Here is a 10,253-nt window from a genome sequence, read left to right as displayed (position 1 = left end):
GTCTCCTTTCTTAATCTCCGTTCGATCACTCTTTCCCATAATTTCATGGTATGACTCATGAGCTTGATTCCCCTGTAATTTGCGCAATTTTGTATATCCCCCTTGTTCCTATAGATTGGCACTAACGTGCTTCTCCTCCATTCCTCCAGCATGCGTTTTGACCTCATAATTTCATTAAAGAGTTTGGTGAGCCACTCAAGACCTCTATCTCCAAGAGTTTTCCACACTTCAATAGGTATGTTGTCTGGCCCCACCGCCTTACCGTTACTCATTCTTTTCAACGCTTCCTTTACTTCCTGTTTCTGAATCCGACGATAATACTTATAGTTCCGGTCCTCTTCTCTTGTGTCTAGACTGCTAGAGTCATATCCATATCCATCATTAAATAAGTTGTGGAAATACACCTTCCACCTTTCCTTGATATCTTTTTCATGCACTAAGACTTTGCCTTCTTCATCCTTAACACACTTTACGTGATCCAAATCTCTAGTCTTCCTCTCTCTACCCTTAGCAAGCCTATATATAGATCTTTCTCCGTCCCTGGTTCCTAGAGCTTGGTATAGTCCGTCAAAAGCTTGGGCTCTTGCCTCACTCACCGCCTTTTTGGTTTCATTTCTAGCTATCTTATACTTATCCCAAGTTTCAGAATTTCTACACCTAGACCACTCCTTGAAACACTCCTTTTTTACTCTAACTTTGCTCTGAACACTTTCATTCCACCACCACGATTCTTTACCCCTAGGTCCAAAACCTCTAGATTCACCCAACGTCTCTTTAGCCACTTTAATAATCTCTTGGGACGTCTTGTTCCACATATCATTTGCACTTCCTTGTGATTGTCCACACCATCCCTCCCATATCTTTTGTTGGAAGATTCCTTGTTTCTCACCCTTCAAGTGCCACCATTTGATCCTTGGTGCTACCATAGGACTTCTTCTCTTTGCCCTATCTCTAATTCTTACATCCATAACCAAAACTCTATGTTGGGTAGTCAAGCTCTCTCCCGGGATAACTTTACAGTTCAAGCAATACTTCCTATCAGACTTCCTGATAAGGAAGAAATCTATCTGAGAACATGTCCCTCCACTTTTGTAAGTGATAAGATGTTCCTCTCTTTTCTTAAACCATGTATTGGCTATAGAAAGATCCAAAGCCTCCGAAAACTCCAAGATGGATTTACCCTCCCCATTCATCTCCCCTAGGCCAAAACCCCCATGCACCCCCTCAAAACCTCTATCCACGCTACCTACATGTCCATTGAGATCCCCTCCTAGGAAAACTTTCTCTCCTTGGGGTATATCCTGAAGTACCCCTTCTAGATCCTCCCAAAATTTTACCTTAAAGTGTTATGCTAACCCAACCTGAGGTGCGTACCCACTAATAACATTAAAGGTGTCCTGTCCCACTACCAATTTTAAGGCTATGATACGATCTCCTACTCTTCTTACATCTACGACATCCTTCTTCCACTCCTTGTCCACAATAATCCCTACCCCATTTCTTGATCTGATTTTTCCCGTATACCACAGCTTAAATCCCGAGTTGTCTAATTCTTTCGCTTTTTCACCTGTCCACTTAGTTTCTTGTAGGCACATAAAATTGATCTTCCTCCTCACCATAACATCCACTATTTCCATAGATTTTCCAGTAAGTGTGCCTATATTCCATGTACCAAAGCGAATCCTCCTGTCATGAACTAGCTTCTTTACCCACACTCGTTCACGAAAATGTGGGAACCCTTGCTTACTTTTCACTACATCCGGGCGGCGATGCAGCGGCCCTTGCTCTTTTGACACTGTACTCGAGCCATACAGCGCGTTGCTTCCGGGCAACGACCTAGCATTCACATTATTACGTAATTGATCCATGTCATAGAGATTCGACAAAGTTTTACGTTGGCTGTCGAAAGCCTAACACAACCCTCTCCTTTTATCCGGGCTTGGGACCGGCTAAGAATAGCAAAGCTAACCTAGGCAGGATTAATAATCAATATTAACATGATAACTATTTCTTTTTATTTGTTACCTCAATAATTTTGTGCAATGTCATGTGTCAAGCTATTGATTTATTGATGCAAACAGATAATTTTGAATTATGAGTTTATAACTCCACATATTTTATCTCAAAAAAAGAAAAACTCCACATATTTTATTTTTATTAATAACAAATGCTGAATTCTTAGTTTGAGAAAGGTTACTGTTGCTTCGCTTTGGCGGGAAATGGAATAAATGAAATTGAATAATGGCCTTGAAATCCGACGACGATGCATCGATGCCAGTGCTTGATTCACGGGATTCCTGTGAATACTCAGAAATTAGTTGCAATAAATGCATGGGTACGCGAGCTTTCTTTTCTATTCAATAAATTGATACAAAGTCATAGTAACATAAAACGCGAAACAAAATAATTAAAAATCATAGCTAATTTGTATTTAATTCTAAAATTCCTAAATTTATGGGCCTAATTTGTAACAATGTATTATAACAATTTTGTAAAAAAAGCACAATTAAAATATTACGGTACTTTATATCTTTGAGTTTGTTAGTTGTAACTAACTGGATATACTCATATATTTTCAACATTCGCTTTACTCATTTTAAAATTTGATTATTTAATAAGCATTTTGGATATATTTGTAAAAAAATTTCAATTGGTTATCAATTAATTTCCTATGAACTCAAAGTACGGATTAACTATGCATAACAACAACAAAAAACATCATGAAGTTTAATAAAATACAAATAGATAAATAAAAAAACAATGAGCTTGAGACAATGAAAAACTATTTTTAATTACCTTAGGGGAAATTAACCTCCGGCAATTGATGGTATGTTCGGCAGGCCAGTGCCAATGGGCTTGTTGGAGGAAGAAAAGTGTTCCATTTATGTCTATTGAGCCAGCATCATCTTCTCACATGACCTGCAACCATTATAATTAATAAAGAGTTCTCATATTATTGATGAAGCGAGGTTCCTATCTTTTTTCCATCAATATTTTTTTTTGCCTACATATAAAAAAAAGAGGACCACCTTGTATAGGCACTTGGAGAGCATCATAAAGCAGAGAAGATCCTGCAAATCGTAGAAGGATTCCGCCTTGAGGGCGTGGTAGAGGTTCCGGAGGCATTGGTACTCTTCTTGGATCCGCTTCTTGTGCTCGCGGTGCGACGCCCACGGCCACTTCATCCGACACCTTCTCCTTCAGCCCCAGCAGCTGCGCCCGCTGGTCCTTTATCCACGGCTCCACGCGACTCTGTATGAACTCCATAACCAAGGTGAATATGAAGAAGCTGTTTCGCAAATGTGGACGCGTACGTCTTCTCCACAGCCTAGGGAAGGAGAAAATACATTGGGAATATGAGAGAGATTGGAAAGAGGGGGGAGCGAACTAAGGAGTCACGCGTATAAATTTTAAATTACACAGATTTAAAGACGGTCTTTCCAAAATCTTCCAAAACCGTTTTTGTTTTGTATCATTCAAAGACGATTTCTTCAAAACCGTTTTCGAAATATTGTTAATATTTACAAAAATAACACCCTCCCAAACAAAGGCGGTTTTGTAGCAACCGACCTTAAATGCACGTCGTGGAATGTGTTATTTTTAGTAGTGCCTGCAAGAGAACATAATGTGAAGAGTTGTTTCTTGCGTTAATGCATATGTTGATCTTACTGAACAAGTCTCAGTATTATCACCTTTCCACCTCCACTTGTCAGTATCACCTTCTGTTAACTGCACGTTATTTATGGCCTGCATAAAGCTTTTTTGAAAGGGTTTCTCCCACTCAAACCAACCCTTTCTCTACTTTAAGTCTCATATTCCCATACTTCATCCCTACACCTCCCCAACATATATACAGATGGTTGTTGTGAAAAGATATGAGATTGGTCTAATGGTAAAGTAAGAAGGAAAGTGGAAAAAAAAATACTAACAATTAAATATTTGTCAATAAAAAAAAAAGATTGTTGATGTGAGTTCATATGTATGTACAGCCTGTTGTATCTTTTTAACAAGTATTCATCGATCCCATGTTCACTTGCACATGATCCTACCACTCATGAAAGATCAAGGCATGTTGACATATATAGACTCTCACTTCATTCGCGAGCATGTGCAATCTGGTTTCCTTAACCTTGTTTATGTGAAGTCTCTCACCGACAATTACCAAAGCATTGCTTTTGAGATATAAAGTTGGTCCAATAATTGGAGAAGAGTGAAGCGAGAAGGAAGAAGGAAGAGGTTGCCCGTGCAAATTCCCAACTAATATTCCTAACAAAACCAATTTTTTTATCATAGTATAATCACAAAGTTTTTACTAACTTTATTCATAATTAATTTCTATCAAAGAAATTTTATAAATTTAAATAAATTACTTTTTTTGCAGAAATAAAAAAAATCCAAACACATTTTACATTAACTAAAAACTAAATTGCAGTATAAAACATACTTAGGCCCAAATTAAATGATTGCTCAAACAAACAAAAGGCTCGGTGTATCAATGGGCAAGGCAGAAGTTCCATGTCACAAAACTTTGTTGAGGAATTACATAGATTGGAAGAAGCAATCAACATTAAAGAGAAGCTTTGTTTGGGAAGGTTTCTTCATGATAAAGGTTATCCCTATGGGCGGAAAAGTAATTCATGGAAAATTTGTGTTTTTGTTGTCTGTACTTTTTAATTGATGAAATCAATTTTCAACTTATGAAAATATATGATTTTCGTTTCTTTTCCTTAACTTTATTACTAGCAAACAAAATTACATATATATTGGATTGACGAAAACTACATATTTACAAAAATTGAATGATTAATTTCATCTATTTAAAAGTATAAGGATTAAAATTAAGTTTTCCCAAAGACCAAAAACACATCTTCCTTTAGTTAATCTTTCTTCAAAAGAAAGAAGAAATCTTATAACTACTTAATCAGGAAGAAGAGTGGTTTTCAAGGTGGTTTGCGGACATACACCAATGGTGACAATAAAATAGTTTAAATGGATTAAATTCTTTGAAGTCCCTTTCATGGTTGGAGAGAAGAGAAAAGAATGGAAGAGAATTGAGAGTAAATATTTAAATTAAAATAAAGAGAAAAAGATGTGAGATTCATACCAAATTTTGAAAAATTTTCTCTATCTCTCTTACTTTTGCACAACCAAACATACCATCAGGCTTAAAAGAGAGAGAGGCTTAAAAGAGAGAACTTTTTTCACTCTTTCAGCAGTTATAGTATGTTCACTTATTACCGTGAATGATGAGAAAGAAACAAAAAAAATGTAAACAAGAAAAAATGTACAGGAAGATGCTTAATATCAATAACAATCAAAGCAGCCTTGGACAGAACTATTAGAGTCCAAATAAGAAAATAAAATAAAAAATTTGAGATCTGAATGATAGAAGATTGGTTGATGAAGAGTATAATCCAAATGCAATCTGATAGAAAATGTACAAATAACAGAAGGAATCTCTAGACCAAAATATACTTTACATCAAAAATCAAAAGAAGAATGGTGATAGACTTATAGATAAATTTTATTATTCATAATAATTCTACTTAACTCGAATAAAACTATCTCTTTCTAAAAAAATACATGTGATCTAAATAAAAAAAGTTTATAAATGAGATAAGTTATAAACAAGTGCAGCGTTAAAGAAATTGAGAAAAAAGATGATTATATGATTTAATTTGTTCTTGACACGTGTGTGGAAAATTCAATAAAGTATAACTATAGAACGACTACGACCCATGAAACACAAAAAGGAAAAAAATATGGCAACACTAAACTTTAGTAGGGCAATTGCTTCTTGCACCCTCAAATGTTTTTCATATTATCTATACACTTCTAATAACTATTTCAGAATATGAAAAATCTATTTCACCCATATACACAGAATAGTGATTCAGAAATAAGTATAATGGAATACCTATTATGAGATAGGGTGCAACGTATATTCCTTCTTGACACTGTTATTGACGATTTTTTTACACAAACATACAATAAATAACAACAAATACATACCTAAACATACATTTGTGTGAATAATAGTAGATATGTATATTTACGTACATAATTTTTTATTTTTTATATGTTTGTGTGAAAAAATCGGTTATTGACCCCTCTGTGGTGTTCAGGAACCATGATAGTGAGAACCCCTTGTTCTTCTCGACGCTCTTCCCCCACACAAAGTAAAGCACCTAGTCGTCGTCCACCTCAACGCGAAAGCAACAATGCTGACAACCCTGTCCCATGCAAGGCCACATCACTCACTGAATTGATGAGTCTCTGTCAAACCCCAAGTCAAATTATGCACTTCACCACCACCTAAACCAAGGCTACCCCACTGCATGAAACCTTTTCCTGCAAGTCTCTTCGTCAAATCAACACTAACTCTGCGCAATCCTCCCCCTCTGTCGTGTGTGAGATTACGATGTTGTCATTGTGTGGTGGTCGCCTTCCACTCTATATGGGTGTTGAGGATCAACGAGGGGTCTCTGGGAAGGCCATGAAGGAGGGTCGGTTGTGGGATTGGGAAATGCCAAATGGGTTGTGGTGGTCTTGGGCTTGGTAAGGAGATAGTTTCTTCTACAATTGAAGAAGTCGCGCGTCAGAGGAAAAGGAAGGAAGGAAGGGGGTGTTAACCATCATCTAAAGAAGGGTAATTGTGGGTTGCAGGAAGCATAAAGAGGTACAGAAAGTAATATCCTAAACTTAGGCATCACAAGAATTTATGTGGGTTTAGCATGTAAGGAGATTAGGACTAGAATAGGCCCAAATCAAAATGAGTTTAGACCAAACAATAATCGTGTCAAACAATCTAATAGGAAAAATTTATCCCAAAAAATCAAGTTTAGACCAAAGGTGATTGCTACTTACTTTCTCCTTTTTTTTAATAATATATTTTTATAATAATATTTTTTAAAAGGCCTCCTTTTTGGAAATTAAGTTTTGGAAACTAATTTTCAAAAGATATTGTAATTGCCATCGTATACATAGTCGTTGTTGGGCTTCAACTTTCGCCATCAAATCGCGAAGTTTGCTGCCTACAATATCTAAAGGAGAACTCGGAGTGATTGACGTTGATTCCAGGCTGATGCGTTTTATATATTACGACACTTAATACTATCTTAAGACTTGTTAAGAAAGGATGTTTGTACTAACAAGTTTTTCGCCCTATTTGAATGACAAGTATAGTGAAACTTGTTTCCTGTCTTATTTTACAAAATAAGTTTTTCTTTTGTCTTACGCTAAAAGATTTGTTATCGGATCACATGCAGATGTTTAATCCTTATGTTAGAAATTTCATATAAGTTAATAATATGACTAAAATAGTATATAAATAAAGAGTGATTTTCACCTAACAAGTTAATTTTTTTTTAAGATTGAATTAGAAGCAATATCATCATATATAAAATTCTTAGATTGGTAACTCATTTTTAAATTTGTCTACAAATTTACTTAAATTGATACATACAACAAATTAATTAATAGCAATACCATGGAATGAAACTACTTGTTATAATTGGTAAATAATTTTGTCTTTAAGCATGAAATAAGAGATTCAATCCTTGACTGGTGCCTATGAAAAAATATTGCTTGCAAGATGTCTTTAGCTTTCAATCGAGAAATATTTAGATTTCCCAAAAATACTATGGAATGAAAAAGTTGTTTTTCATTAGAAAAAAAAACCGGAAAACAAGGAAAAAATATAACAAATAATTAGTCAACTAAATTCAATTGTAATATATATATATATATATATAACTTAATGGTATGTGTATAAATTTGTCTGTATTATATTGTATTATTCATATCTATATGATTTGATATCAAATCAAAATTTTATTTGATTTGATGTGTGGGAAACACTACAAATTTGATATTCAATTCCCACTTTGAAATCTTAATGACATACTACTATTTGGTTTGTGTAACATCATCTAGAAATAAAGTTAGCTAGCTTGTGGTTTCTCTCATATATAAACCACTAACACTCAAGACAGTGAGTGGGTCGGATTATAAATTTAATATAACCGATGCCAAATTAAGGAAAAAGTCAACTTGCTTGCTGCCATGTAACTTGATTAAAAAATAGTAGGAGTGTCTATATTTGGGAATATGACACTGAAATTAAAGTTAAAACATTTTGAAGCATATTGTATACCGCCACATTTATATTTAATATTAGTATATAGTCAGGATTTGATGATTTTGCTTTAAAAATGAAAGTGGATCCTTATCAGATAAGAACTGTCGGTTCCACTTTTTTGCGAACACTCGTATAAGAGAAAACAGCGTCTCTGAACCAAGGAATAAGCTAGAACCGGATATTTATTTTATAATATGATAAATTATATGATGAAGACCGTCTTTTATCATACCCTTGATAAATAGGAGCTTAATTTTAAAATGAAATGTTTAATATTTAACTGCTACAGTGGTTTAATTGACAACTTATTTTAATCAGTTTTCTTAAATACATCACATACTTGACACAGGTAACATATTAAAGTAAACATTTATCCATAACTAACATATGATAGTTGGGACCAGATGGGTGCGTATAACGTGGAGAAGTATAATTGTATAAAACTTGTGCTTGATGAACTAGTCATGCTACATTAATTCGTTATAATATACTTAGAAACAATGTGCGGATAGCATAAACTACCTGTAATTTGAGTGAGTCATGACATGGTGAGTGATGTCATTTCTATGTGTTCAATATATATCGTATTTATTAAATACGTACTCAAATAAATTGTTGCGCTTTGATTAATTTGTCGGGGTTGTATTGTATATATGTATGAGGAAAATCCAGTTTCATCAGTTCCTTAAAATGATAAAATCTCTTTTGATATTGCGAGAATTTTTTAACATATGTGGTCAATGAGATTAGAATTTAGGGTCAAATAAAATCAACGAAAGTCAAAGAATTTGATGTTGCGATCAAAATTTTGATCGTGAATATATTTTTAAAATATCTTGTATCTAACTATGGCACTACGTACTATCGCCTCAACCATCAAAATTAAATAAATCAATCAAGCATCAAACTGAAATCTTGAGAAATGCATAAGTTTCTCCTAAAATACTTTTGGAAGAAAAAAAATAAAATTAGTATTTTCATAAATTAAAATTAACTTATACATAAATTAAAATTAATCATTTTACAGAAATTATTCATAAAAACTTCTATAAATTAGTTTGTACATAACTTAAAATTAACTTATGTGGGTCAGTTTGATTAAACTTATTAAAAATAATTTTTTATGTTTATTTAAATTACTTTTGATTAAAAGTATGTTTTTACTTTTTTTAAAAAGTAAATTTTATCTGCTTATGAAAAATCAATTTTTTTAAAAAAATGCTTTAAAAAAAACTTTTTGTAATTTTGAACAAACTAATCTTATATCATATTTTTATTCTTAATATTTTATTTTTCTCGAATTACTTCAGAAAAAGATTATCCAAACAAACTTTATTTCTTTAGACAAATGAAGATACATGTATAGGTCTTGGGCGACAAACACATGAATTGAGATTTTGCATACTGAATTCATTCTGCAAGTATAAGTACAATTGCATTCTTGCATAGCGCGAAAGCCCAAAAACATGCAACTGCCTAGAAAAGCTCTATACTTGCTTCGGAAAAAAACTAAGCGGTGCCTAAAGCTTGAAATCTGAAGTCATCAATTTGAATCAATCTTGAAAGAATCCACTAACACCCCTTACCTACGGCCCCATCTTGGAAAAACACGCAGGTAAAGTAATAAACATAAAGATTGTTTCACATAATCTTATTGGCTTTTTAGAAATATTGAGAACTCTCATGTTTGTTAAAATGTAAATAAAAAATATTTCTATACGTAATTCATTTTCATAAATTTATATTACACATATTTTTTCATCTTGTAAAAGGGTGAGAATCTTATGTTGGAATGAGAGTGTTCAAAAAATAATTCTCATTTTCTCTTACTCTATCTCATTTACTTTTTTAATATTTTTCTTTTTAAATTAAAAAAATTTAAAAACATTTCTAAAAATTAAAAGTGCTTACCAAACATCTTTAGTGAGAAACATTCCTAGTAAGAATATTCCCAAAAATATTATTCCCGGAAATATAACCAAAATCATGAAACAAACGTCTCGTAATGGCTGAAATCCAATGTAACAATTAATATTGCCTGGTCTTGTAAATTTATGATAAATTATGAATATGTTAAAATATTAATAATTTATTTTTTTATAAATGATAAAAA

General features: G+C 33.2%; 1 long non-coding RNA gene across 1 annotated transcript; it reads right to left on the bottom strand.

Moving 5' to 3' along the window:
* Positions 1-2,081: 2,081 nt before the first annotated feature.
* Positions 2,082-3,413, bottom strand: LOC114398240. Its single transcript, XR_003663527.1, has 3 exons — positions 3,030-3,413; positions 2,797-2,919; positions 2,082-2,297 (listed from the first exon to the last, which is right to left on the bottom strand). It is a non-coding gene; the product is annotated as an uncharacterized LOC114398240 (long non-coding RNA).
* Between the last annotated feature and the right edge of the window lie 6,840 nt (positions 3,414-10,253).

Source organism: Glycine soja, chromosome 19, assembly GCF_004193775.1.
Source record: "Glycine soja cultivar W05 chromosome 19, ASM419377v2, whole genome shotgun sequence".
Classification (NCBI taxonomy): Eukaryota; Viridiplantae; Streptophyta; class Magnoliopsida; order Fabales; family Fabaceae; genus Glycine; species Glycine soja.
This window is presented reverse-complemented; position numbering and strand designations above follow the sequence as displayed.